Genomic DNA, 13,964 nt, shown 5'->3' with positions numbered 1-13,964 from the left:
TTTCCTCACCTGAGAAAAATGTGGATGCAACTTTCTACTAGTGTGTAGTTAAGTCCGTAAAAAACCCACAAACCCAGAATACAACAACAACAAAAAAAAAAAAAAAAAAAAAAAGAAACCCCAAAAACCCCTCAATAGATTGGTCAGCTTTAAACCAAAAAATAAACTTTAATTCAATGCATTTGTTCTCTCTAAGAAGGGATTAAACTGGATGGGTTAGGAATAACAAAGCTAAATTGCCTCCCCAGCTCTGCACTAATTCCCTGGTACTATAATCTTCTGAAGCCCTGGGAGCAAACTGTAGCAAATCAATGCCAAAAGCTATGGCCCATTTAGTTCTTTAGTACCTCTCATTTCCAGGAACCACCATGTTTTGCAAAGGGAAGTTAGTTTTTGTTTTAGGTTTGGTGACACACTTGGTTTTCCCCTGTTTTCTTTTAGGGCTTTTCAGTGTATTTTCAGTTTATTTATTCTGAAGGAAAGCAAGTGAACAAAGGAGTAGGGAAGTCTGTGATACACTCTACAGATACCACTAACACTTATTCCTGAATAGGATGGTTTAGAAAAAAAAAAAACCAAACCAAACTGAAAAACCCCACCAAAACACAAACAAACAAACTAAAAGAAAACAAACACCCACAGCAAGTGCAGTACAAAACTAGATCCCTTAATCCTACAGCAGCAGATCAGTAGATTGATAATCCAGCCCTTGCTTTCTAAGAAATAACATTTGCCTAATGATGTACAACATCCCTGCCTGGGGGATGCAGCAGGGCAAGGATCCCTCCAAGGGCAAAGCTTCCTGAGGAGGGACGTGTGCCCTGTGCTCTGGCAGACTGCTGGGGAGCAGAGCTGTGCTATGGATCAGTGCAATGCAGAATTGGCACCTGGCCCCTGTCAGTCATGAAGGAGCTTGAGCAGCTCTGACTTTGTTTACCTGTCATGGGGCAGGAATAAAAATGGCTCAGTGGTTCTGGAAGCCCCTCCTGCCTCTGAGCTGTGTGTCTCTTCTCCTCACACCTCACTGCCCATATACAGTGTCAGATAATATTTGCCTTCTACATAAAGCCACTGTACCCTCTTCCATCTCTTCAAAACATAGAAACCAGGATAATGTATTCCTGAGCTGGGCTCCTGTGCAGTATTGAGACATGCTTTGTGGGAGAGGCCCCAGTAATTCATAGCCAGGATAAATTTTGATAAACTTGGTAGGGATTAGCAACCGCTTGGTGGGCATCACAGTGCAGCCTTGGAGCACATGAGTTGTTTTCCTTCTGGTCAAAAATAAATAAGATTAAATAAAATTTTTTAAAAAGAAAAGTGTTACAGAAATACTTCAATGTACTTCATCTGCATGTTGGAGTTCTTCCCCGGGGACCAAACCAACCTATTTCAAAGCAGCCTTTCCGACTTGGGTGTAGCCTGAAAAGCAGGTATTTAACACTGAGTGTTTCTCACTACCAGTATCTATTACTATTTTGCAGCTATTACTATTATGCAGCTGCAGCCACAGTGCTCAGGCGATGGGTTAAATGCTTTCACCTTCTCTACTTGTCAGTCCTGAAGCTACTGCTATTGCTGAGAAAAGGAAAGAACTGACTCAGCAGTCACAGCAGCAGGGTTTCATATAGATCAGCACAGCACACAAGGTGGCACCATATGTTCCTGCCCTTCAGCATCTAACAAATATCAATTAATTCCAGCAGGCACCAACACAGAAGCAAATACTAATTAGAGATTTGGAGAAAGTGGTGGTATTAGCAGTCTAAATATTGGGGGAAATTCATGCTATGCTTAGGGGCATTTGAAGAAGGACAAACTGAAGGTCATTTGCATATTTGCATTTAAAAATCTGTGATAGCAGTCAGCCACTCCCCACTCCTCACAATGTGCTAAGCAGAGTTAGCTTGGTAAGAAGAGATTTGGAAAACAGGCTTAAAGGTTCATATTGGGTACAAGGAAGAACAGGGTCTTGTGTGAGTGGCTAAGAGGAAGAGCTAAAAGAAAAATAACCTTACTCAGGAGTTTTCAGAGTATCACAGAGCACTTTGGTGCTGCTGATCCATAACTAAGAAACAGAATAAGAGACAATAATTTCTTCAAAAGTACAAATTTATGTAATTATAATTATTTTTAGGGATCTACCCTGCTTATATACAATACATTTTACTCAAACTTACTGCAGTCTTTATAAGGCATTTATTCTCTGGGAAGCTTGCATGGTGACAAGGAAGAGGGGACTTATGAGCTCTCATTCCATAGACAGTGACAAAGCAGATAGATCTTACTTTCTTTTTTTAATGGGATATTTATTATATTTACTAACAAAATCCGCTGTTTTCTTCAAAGTCTTTTAAGTACTGTGACTGGATGACAAGAGTCTACTGTCAACAAAGGAGTGGAAGTTGCAGGTAGGGGCTCTGTTTAAGTGAGCCCTAGAAGTGGTTTGAAATACTGTAAGGTAAAAATTCAGCCTTAAGACTTTGTGCACCCAAGCTCTTTCAAAGATTCCAGTCCAGAGGATTAGAATATCAGCAGCAGTGACATAATCTTAAATCTGCACAGCTGATAAAAAACAAAAAACAAACAAACAAAAAAACCCAACAAACCCCTAACTAAAACAACAACAAAACCCCCACAAAACAAACAAGCAAAAAACCCCACCGAAACAAAAGAAACCACTAAAACCAACACAAAGAATCAAACCCAACACAGATTTACATGCAGGTCTGTATTTTGAAAGGCAGCAAGAGGAAGCAGGGTCAGAGTGCCATGGTAAAGTAGCTTTCATAACACTGACTACAACTTGACAGAGCCATTGACTCTTGTGAAACCCCCCAATTGCCTACAACCTGTCAAGACGATTTCTACTGCAATATATGCTGGCAACTAGAACTATTTGCACAGAAACAAATAGATTAAGGAATAATGATTGAGTTTCCAGGTGTATTTTCATAGAATTTAGAGGTTTTCTATTCCTCCAGTGTCAGGGCAAACTAAGTCTCAGGAGATCAATATCCCAAGTATTTCTTTTGGAGCAGAGGAGAATCATACCACTGTTGGCTTGTCCTTGTCCAACTATTCTTTGTTTTCCAAGGTAGATTAGTGCAGTCCTTTGTTTTTCTGCTTTGTTTTGATTTCAGTTTCTTTCTCTGTAGAAACTTTTGTTAATACCAGAGGTAAAATGACAAAGAGCTTGTTCAAGCTTAGAAGGTGAGAAATGTGGAAAATTTTACCCCAAGGCTGGTTTTCATGACTGATTAAGTAGAAACAACTGGAGCAACAAGACTACTGCAAGGTCTCTATGTCATCTGCCATTCACGTGGATTAGTGCTGAGAATGAAGAAATTAAATGGATGGAGCTCAGAAAGGTAGAAACTACAATGCTGCTCATGGAATTATTTGAAATTAAACTCCTCAAATGTGAATTAATATCTGATGTTGGCTGTTTTCTGAAGTCACAGCTGTTTCTCTATGATGAGGAAGGCAAGGGGAAGGAGGCTTCAGCATTGCTGCTGGTGCTTAACTCACAGCAGCAATACCAGATCTCCAAAATGAAGTCATGGCCCAAAGTATGGCCTTTTCACTGTCATCAGTTCACATTCCTTTGAAGACTGTGAGTGGCACAAGGTCACTCAACTTCAAAAAGCATACAAAAAGCCCATTAAACGCTTACAAGAAAGAAAGCACTGAGATTCATGAGAGAAACTTTTGCACTGAGGACATTCACAAGAACAAGCCACATTCTAATCCTGAAAAATTGAACAGCATGTGAGACACAACTTCAGGGCAGTTTAGTGGTTAAACAAAAATGCAGACAAAATGTCAAAACAAATTTTCATTTTATCCATAATTGACTATAATTTCCAGTGCGTTTTTTCCCCTCTCTCCTTGCCTTTCTCAGCCACGTGAAGAATTTACATATCAAATCATCTACCTTAAAGGCAGCTATGGCCTGACTTTTGCCATTGTCACCATCAGTAGTTTTCCTATTCACCCTAACAGCCCCATCCTATTTTCTTCTAGTTCAGGTCTTTCCTTCAATCCAAGGACTCTAAAACTCCCTGCACTAAGATTTGCTGGACTTTTGAAAGAGCAAGTAATAGTCAGGTAATTTACTGACCACAGCCTTAAAGTCTGAAAGAAAAGACAATACTCAGAGGATAGCCAGAGCCTGCTCTACATTCCTAAGACTATTTTATTCATGACCCAGACCAAAGGAAAATCTGAATTCCTATTGGAAGGTTAAGTGTATAGACAGAGAGATCTGAGAAGCTCTGTGTGTCATGAAAAAAACCTGAACCCCAAAACAAGAAAACAGTAATGGATGCTACCTTGCTGTACAAACCAGTAATTATCTTTGTGGTCACACATTTTGGTATTCTAAACACCAAAAAAAAACCCTCACTGGGTTTTTAAAAAGATCCTAACCTCTGAGCCTGGCCTTCAGGTATGTTTCATCCCTGGTGGAAGACAATGGAGTAGTATAACCAGTCAAAGGACTTTTAAACAATGAATGAAAAAAATCCATTTCTGTGATTATCCTGCTCTCAGGAATGTGAAATTTGATAGTAGACTGTAAACAGTTTTTGCGCTTTTTTTCTGAAAAAACTCATAATTTGTGATAGAAACAAAAAATACTTAACCCTTATAAAATATGAGTTTATGATATTTGGTAAATATATGATATGGAAAGAAATTACATTAGGGCTTTACTTGTCCATCAAAATTCTAAAGATATTCTTCAGGCTTTGAAAGAGTCTCATGGGAGAGTTTGATAGAAAGGAGGATGACACTTTTGTGATCCAACTGACAGCTGGAAAGGCAGCAGCAATTTTCCTCTTGAATTCAGGCTGCTGAGTGATAAATGCTGTTTTAAATTGAAACTTTGATGTATGAATGTAAATTGTTTGCAACAAGAAAAGCAGTGCTGACCAAAGGACACGTGCTAGGCAGCACAGGTTATAAAAGCACTATCACCCCAGTTCTGTCTTTAGCAATTCTATATGTAACTACAAATCAAAGGAAAGGTTTGATTCATGTTATTTTGTGAACAAGTTCTAATTTGTGTCTCTAGAGTCCAAATTTGGGTTTTGGAATTGGGATCTGTAGCTGGATCAGAACAGTGGGCACTCAGCTCTGTGCAGTAACACTGAGGGACCATCTACGCTTTGTTTCCTCTAAGCTGGTCCAGGGGTTTGAGGCTTGTAGCTCACTACAAAATGACACTGAGATGACTAAAACATTTGCCATATTCAGAAATAAATACACAGGCCAATTTTTTGACCTCTTGTCTGAAGAAAGAGTAAAATGAAACTTTTCCATGCTCTGTGTAGTTCTGGGAGGTGCTGGGATTTTAGTCACCTGTGTAAGGACCTCAATCAATAAATTGCAAGTCACAGGCAAAACGGGAGGAAAAAACAACCAACTATCTAGTACAGAAAGCCCTGCTGAGGCTGCACTCAAAGTGCTTTTACAACATAAATAACAAAAGCAATTTTACAGCTTGGTGACTGAAGTGACATAGCTGCACGGAGCAATCATTAAAGCAGATAAAAATCAGATTTTCATGGGGCTCAGCCTACACCCATCACTGGGGCTGTGCAAAGATGTGGGGTGGAGGAGGGAGAAGAGCACTTTATACCTGGCAGCAGGTTCTGGTAAAAGGCGGGCTCCTGATTTCAGAGTGAGCCTTCTTTGTGGTATACCCCTCTTCATGGTATTTTAAGTTAGAGAACACTGAGGGAATTAGTGAAAATCAAATAAGTTTTGAAACCTTTTCTATTCAGTTCTGCAAATGCTTATCAAGGATTGTTTATTTTCAGGCAGAAAATTATTGATTCAGGAGGATTAGCTGGGGCTGGGAAGTCAATGCCAGACTTTAGAATGAGAGACAAAACCTGAATATAGCAGGATCTGAAGAAAGTTGGATTGGCAGAAACAATAAAAGAGTGACAGGGCAGGAGAGTAGAGAGGGAGCAGATTGTCCAAGAGGGCAGTGCCTGGCGAGGATACAGATGCTGGGAAACTGGGGACAATCAGCAAAGCAGGGTTAATAGGAGCCTATCTGGGCCTTCTAGGCTTCTCCTAGCACAGAGAGACGAGTGCATGGCTGAGAGGCGCTGTAGGGCAAAAGGAGCAACAGGACAGGAGTGATGGGGACAGACTGCTCTGCCTGGGGTCTGCAGTGCCCAGAGGCCAGTCAGGACACTGGGGTGGGCTGGGGAGCAGTGATGGGGATGCACATTGTCTGAAAACCTGCTGTGTGGGAACAGGGGCAAGGAGAAAAGGTCTGCCTTGCAACCAGAGTTGCTTCTACAACGCTCATATAAAGCAAAGCTATTTTGCCTTAAGTGGCTTACATTTTCACTTTTTAAGCTAGGAATCCAATCTATTCTGATCTGTTTGCCATGTTTCAGGTTAGCATAAAATACACAAATCTTATATGCATAAAAGATAAAGGGCTAGCATAATTTAACACCTAAAATACAGCTTCCTAACATAGCTCTCTGCATTTCTGTTCAACATTTGAAAGGAAAAAATATCACTTCTTTGTTTTAAGCTGTTATTTTTACCCTCTAAGGATTTCCTTCAGAATAAGCCATGCTGACCCATCTGCCCACAGATCTCTGTAGTCTAAAGTGGGTTTTCCATGTGTCTCTATGCCATCATTTACTTAATTTGCTAGAAATTTTTAAAAGCAGAGAAAATGGAAATGGTAAATAGAAAACCTGCAAGCACTTTTTCTGGATTAACAGATAGTGGGGAAAGTTTGATTGAAAATGGACAGCAGACTTTGTTGCTCTATTGACATGGTTTTCCCTTCCATGCAAACTCTCCTGAATTTGTTCTATTTAGAACAAATAAGGTTCAAGCTACAGATGTATACTCCTAAAGGAGTATATTAGAACAAGTGAAGGTCCAAGCTACTAAAGATGTATACTCCTAAAAGCCGAATGGGTAATTATAAGCAAAATAAATAGTATGCAAGCTTGGGAATGGCATCCAGGTCACAGGAACAAATTTATCAGAAGGAATGCAAACCCTTCAGCTTGGCACAAAAGAGACTTTTCTGATGAGTGTGACAAGAAGGGTCATGGATGAAGTAAATTGGATCCAGTCTGCCAGTCTCTGTTTTGCAGAAATCTGAAGTAGTTTCACAGATGGAAAGCAAGACAAAACAGTATGACCACCAAACCACTTTGAAGACAACTCTAAGGAAAAAACCCCTTCTCATACAACCAACACATTCAGCTCTTGGCTTGTGAATATAAAGTGCAAAGCAGCTGTATGAGATCCCACATAACACTATGGGTTGACAAATTTTACTTACACTGGGGGAAACTACATTTTTCAGGGTTGTTCCTACTAGGGGTGTAAGCTCCAGCAGAGTACAGAATTTATAGCACCACATCACAGAGATCTTGCTCTGAAATGCAGGGAAAGCATTTATTAAAATATCAAGTGCCAGTACAGTCATTTTCCCAGCGGTCACAAACAATTGCTTTGCTTGACATGAAATCTTAATGTAATGACTCAGATCCAGAGAAACAAAAGAACTGGAGGCTACAAAGCATCAGTGTTGGAATTTATGAAAAAAGTTCTGACTTTGCTTTTGCTTAATTTATTGCAGTTTAATTTTTTTTTTCTTTGCTTATAATGACAATAATTTACCACAACAGGGAAGAAATCCAGACAAGAGTGGCATGGGCTGTGTTGTCCTTGACTGGTGGGGGAGGAGCTGGGCTGAGCTGATAGTGGCCCTACCATTGCCACCTGACTGTGGTCCAGCCCTTCTTCCCTGCTCCCCTCCTCCATGCCTGCCCTCCTCACCTCAGCATCACCAAACCATCTTCAGCTACCATTTCAAATAGCAGCTTAGGCCTGCAATTAAATTACAGGCTGAGATATTTAATGAAAAATGCCATGGGATTATGAATGATCCCAAGCAATGAAAACAAGACATCTCTAGCACAAGAGGGCTGCTGCTGCTTGTTGGTGCATCAGGGAGATTGTTCATGTAGTTGTCAGCTGTGATACCTGTTGTGATTCAATCGGGTCATACCTCCACAGACAGGAATCTTGGTGATATGTAGATACCCAAGCACATGGATAGGTACCCGAAAGCAATGCTCAATCCCACAGGTTCACAGCTTTCTCAGGAAAAAAATGGTGCTTAAGTGCTTCTGGAAATGCCCAAAGAAGCAAAGCTTTAAAAGTAAGCATGGCCTGATTTCCACTTATTTCAGAGCTTATTGAGGATCTGCTTCTAACTGCTTTATAACTCCAGATGGAGCCAGACCCTAAGTTTGCACTGCTCTGGGTTTTCTTTAGCATTGACTGGTTCTTTTGCTGGTGTACAGAGGGGTGCTAGCAGGCAAACTCCAGAATGATTCTCATACACCCAAATGTTTCAAAGACTACACTAGGATTGACTGGCACACATTTTCCTCATTGTCCTCACAATTTGCTGTCATACAACTTGAAGAGTTTGAAATAATCACACTCTGTCACATCTGTACTTGAAGGGAAACATCTAAAACTTTTCTAATGTTCTAATTGAATTGAAACTAACAAGTTGCTACTTCACAGCTGGCATTAATGAATCTACACCCTGTACATCTTCTTCTGGCCAAGGAGCTCTACCATAATGCACAAAACATGGAAATGAGGCTGGGGTTGCATAGGGTCACTGGAATAAAAGCACAAGCAGCTTTGTGAGAACATGGTCTGTTACTGTGTCAGTAAATGGGATCTGCAACCCAAATAAAATATCTGAGTAGACAGAAGCAAGAATGAAACATGATACAAACTCCACTTTTGTCCCAGGGGACAAAATGTGATTTGTTAACACCCACAGTAGCTGCTTGTGGCAGAAATGCGTCTATGAGTATTGCTCGTATGGAAAGGCAGCAGAACTCCTGTTTCAGCAAAATCTTTTGAGAACAGGGCTTGTCATAAACTGCTGATGTTATACAGTATCATATCCAAGGTGCTGAAAGACATCAATTTTTTTTTGTTTGGAACAACTGGCAGAGAAATACCTGATGGGTCAATGGCCTCGCTAAGTGGGGGGAAAAATTCAAGGGCATCTTCTGTCAGGAATGCATAAGTAATTATTTACACTTGTTCATTCTGCAAGAGAGAAATTGTTTGCATGTGAGCAATAATAAATTAGGCACTTTAAATAGTTGATCCTCTGCTGTCAGAAAAATGTCAATACAAAGGTAGTTTCCAGTAGCTAAGATTTGTAATAGAAATTCAAGGCCTTTGTGCCAAGGGCATTGGATTTAAGGACCTCATCTTTTTCTATAGTGGAAAAATAAGTAAGAACCTTGTCTATTTAGGTGAATCTATATGCTTGATAAAAACTTTATAGGATTTCCAACTGGCTGTTAGATGTAGAATGAACCCATTTACACATTGTTATTCTCACATTTATTCTTAGCTGAAATGCTGGATTTTGCTAATGCATGTGCCTGGTTAATGGGGTCACTGCAGTACTGACAGAATAATTGTAAGAAACAGAGTAAATTGTTTTCTCTGTAGTTTATTGTTACCATTACTATTTTGAGATGTATGTCAAACAAAGTTACCTAAATTGCCTCAGAGAACCTCACTGCAAAGTGATAGATTCCAATAATTTAGTTGAAAGGACAAGTTGCTTCATGGTCTTAACTCACTGCTCTGTGAGCTGCCCCCTTCCCAGTTCCAGAGGCATCATGGTTTAGTCTCTGAGAAAAGAGTTACAGTTGTGCTACTTCACCTTCATTACATCACTGTGACTATCACTACTTCAAATGGACTTCCTATATATTTTTTAAAATTTCCCAGGGCAAGAATAATTATGCAGATTATAATCATGATTTCCACAAAATGCATTATAGCAGCCTTTATGAAGAAGGCTCCATGTAAAATGGAATGAAAAGACATACACAAGACTTGATTGAGTCCTGCAGTAAAAACTTAGAGGATATTTTTTCTAGAATGCAGTTATGTAAAAATTACTTCTGATTTCTGACTGAGTGGCTTCTTACAATATCCAGTCATATCTGCTTAGTTGTTCGACAGAAACTACTTTTATTGCCTCTTCCCCTTGAGATACAGTACATACCAATGTCCTTTTTAAAGTCTCCTTTCAGTACAGAACCACCTCTTGAAGCCAGAAATAGACAAAGACTCCAGCAAGGCCTTTCAGCTCTCCTCTCCTGCTGCCTGGGCTCACACACTGTAAGAATGACCTTTCTCTAACATTTTTTGTTGTTGTTGTCATACAATTTGTAATTTATTGCAAATATCCAGGGAAGTAAATTGACAGGCAGCTGCATGTTAGGGTGATATTTCTCTCCTGACAACACTAGATGGACCCGGACATAGGAAACAATGTGGTATCATGAGATATTTTTGCTGAATATGACACTTTCAATTGAGCAACTTCAAGACAGCTTCAGCTTTAAATCTGAATTTGCCTGATATAACAAGGATTTGACATTGACCCTTCACCTGACAGTAATACATTTTTTATCTTTTAATAACATACAGTAATGCTGCTTTGTGATTTCAGGGACTCTTTGAGTAAACAAATCATATTCTCGCCTGGAGACTGACATGCCTTTCCAGAGTCTATAAAGATGAGAGATAAGCTGAAAGGCAGGCTTGAAAAAGTTTTCAGTGATCTAATAGAATATTTTTAGGAGCACAGTGCTGAACCAGTTAGAAATTACTACTTACTTCTATTTTTTTTAAGGTACTATTGTTTATATGATTTCTCAAATTGATTTCTCAATACTGTTTGATTCACATATACTGAGGGTTTCAAACTGGGTCTTTATGCCAGTTTCTCAGAAAAACAAATGTTATGTGTATATAATGTCTAGCTGCCTATGCTGAGAAAATTATTTTTGAACTCAAACTTCAATTTACAGTTTCTCTTAAATTTCACATCACACTAGAAGCAATCTCCTCCAAATTCTGATTCACTCTCTGGTCATCAACTGCTAGAATGAGAAAAGCATCCCACTTGTACCATCATGCCCACATCCCATGGCAGAAACGCTGAGGCCTGAAGAGCATTCGGTCTGGCAGAAATGAGTCAGCATGGGGAAGATCAGTATTACAGTGAAATAAAGCTTTCAGACAGTGATGCTTTAAAACAGAAAATGAAGACCTTACCAATAGAATTGAGGACTTTTGTTTAAAAGGCATTCTTGCAATGTCCAGGGGACATCAGCATTGCAGCATCACATGCTGCTTGCACCCCTGTGTCCTCCCCAGCAGAGCACAGCACAGACTTTCCTCCAGACCCAATTTGGCGTGACAGCTGCCACTTACAGGGAACTTAATTTGGCAGCTGCTGGTAGGAATGAAACGTGTCCAGAACAGTAGGATGACAAAAAATTAATTAACTGTGGTTTAGCTTGGAAAATTAGCTGGATGAGGGGAAGCAGCAAGATTTGTTTGAATTTTGAGGAATAGCCTCAGCAAAGTATTTCAGAATATAGAGGGGACATATGAAATACTTGCAAACCAAGAATTTCCAATTATTTGTTTGGAAGGTGAAGGCAGAAAGACACAAACACACACACAGAGGATCGAACATCACCCACATACATGTTTCAAAGTTCCTAATAAGGCTTTTGAAACTGTGTTCAAACTGGAAGGGAATATTTTTGTGTAGCACAGTGGAGAATAATTACTGACAGACTGAAGTGAATAACACATGCATTGTACCATTTATCAAATGAATTCTATGATTTTTTCCTTATCCTACAGTCTTGTAATGGCATTAAGTGATAATTCTGTGCTACCATGGGTAATCAGAATGAAAATTATCCTTTTCCAGTTGAATTAATTGTCTCTATTTATTCTGCTTCCAATTCAGTTTTTAGCCATTATTTGTGGTCTATTTTAAAAAGATTGCATCTTTTCTGCAAAACCACTGTCTTCAGCAAAACCACTGTCAGAAATAAGAGCAGTTTTACAAAAACTGAAATAATGCAGTGTTTCTCCTTTCAGTTGGCTGTGCCTTCCATAGTTAGCTTTTGGCTTGAAAAGAAAGCTATTATATTCAGATAATAGTTTTTCCAGCCAACAGCATGCGCTCATATGGAAAAAATTGACTGTTAGACTATAGCAAAATCTGTAATATACACACAGTGACATTTTATAATAGCAGTCTAAGTTAAGGCATTTTGTTTTTATTTTAAAAAAACTCCTGAGAAAACTGATGTCTCTGAATCCAGACCAGCAAGCATCCTAGTACCCCACTGTGTTTTTGACAGCTGAAAGCTGATTTGTTTAGTTCCAGAAAAAGCTGGGATGGTTGTATCAGAGTTTTTGCAATATGGCAAAGGTTGCTATCTGATACAGCTTTGTCTTGCACAGGAACTGGGTCCCATAATTTTTCAAGTGCTATTGATCAACCATAATAATTGCTAAATGACCCAAAGTTCACTTCATTGCCATCAGACCTATGTAAAAAAATACACACTTTTGCTTTCATTATGTATTTAGGGGTAAATTTTTCCTCTTGCTTTGCCTCTTGGTCCCCTCCAGGCAGGCAGGAATCACAAGTCTGTGTAAAGCATCCTCTGAGAAACAAGATTTTCCTGGCAAACACAAATTAGGGGTGAGTAGGATTATACAGGGTGCAGCATACCCAAGTGTTTGATTAGGTCAAATTTTGGGTGACCCACAGACTGGTACTGCTCTTCTTGTCCTGGAGAGATTTTCTCAGATCTTAAGAGAGGTGAAAGGCTGTGTGCATAGCTGGTCCCTCTTGTACTCTGCTGGTTAGAGAACAGATTTAAATTGAAGGATAATAGCATGAGGTGGAGGAGACAGAGAAGCCAGACCACATCTCACAGTATCCAGGGATACCCAGTGTTTGGTAAACATGACACTGGATCCCAGCAAGCCATTGGAGCAAAGATGCTCCCTACACAAACCTTTTTCTTCCTGCCATCCTTGGCCCATCCTCTTCACCTTTGAATTCATCAGCTGCACACAACACTCCTGTGGTGGCAATCCATAAGCTTTTCTTCTTCCCATCCCTCACTTGTCCAAAATATAGCTGCACCCTGCCTGGGCTCCAGCAGATCTGGCTGGAACCCTGCCCAGACCCTACTGCACTAGAAATTCTGTTCCTGAGCCCAGGTCTCTTCAAATACTCCCTTCCTGTGTAGCCCAGTCCCTTGTCCCCATATGTGCATCCTGCCCAGCCCCAGGGGTCACCTCACCTGGGAGGGGGTAAAGCACAAGGACAACAGTCCTGCAAAACCCCCAACTCTACACATCCCATTCTGCTGCCTCTCATTTCTCCACCTCATGGTATAGCAGCATCTTCTTCATGCGTCTGATGGGAAAATGATGGCTGCTAGTGAAAAGGCAAAGTCTTGGAGAAACCTTCCTCTCCCACAACCTCCACTCCTGTAGCTCAGTGGCATTTGTTTCCCTGGCACAGAATGCAAAGAAAACCCTCCCCAGTGAGCTGCCATGCTGATACACCAAAAAAAAAAAAAAAAAAAAAAAAATTTTAAAAAAAAGGAGAACACAAGTTTTTGCTTTGCTGTACCTTACACAGTGGTAGGAAGAGTTAATATAAGAAGTAGCTGAGTGTGTGAATCTTTCAAGTGACTCGATCAAAGTGGAAGTTTCTAGAGACTCATATTTTAGTGACACAGGAACTTTTAATGGGAAGTTTTACTACAGCATATACGAGTTACTGCATTACTCCCGTGTGCAGAGGAGCAAAGGATAATGCTGTTGGGAAGATATACAACTTCCCATTTCCTATGCAGTAAATCATCCCATGTAGGAGGAGAGGACTCTGCAATTTCAGTCATTCTTGATGCCCTATAACGTACCAGCACAGCTTTTAATTAAAACTATGGAGCAGGAAGGGCTTTTATTTCACTCCAGAGCAGGATGGGTGGTAATGATGAGAAGGGGATGACTCTGCTTAT

This window comes from Taeniopygia guttata, chromosome 3, assembly GCF_048771995.1.
Source record: "Taeniopygia guttata chromosome 3, bTaeGut7.mat, whole genome shotgun sequence".
Lineage (NCBI taxonomy): Eukaryota > Metazoa > Chordata > Aves > Passeriformes > Estrildidae > Taeniopygia > Taeniopygia guttata.
This window is presented reverse-complemented; position numbering follows the sequence as displayed.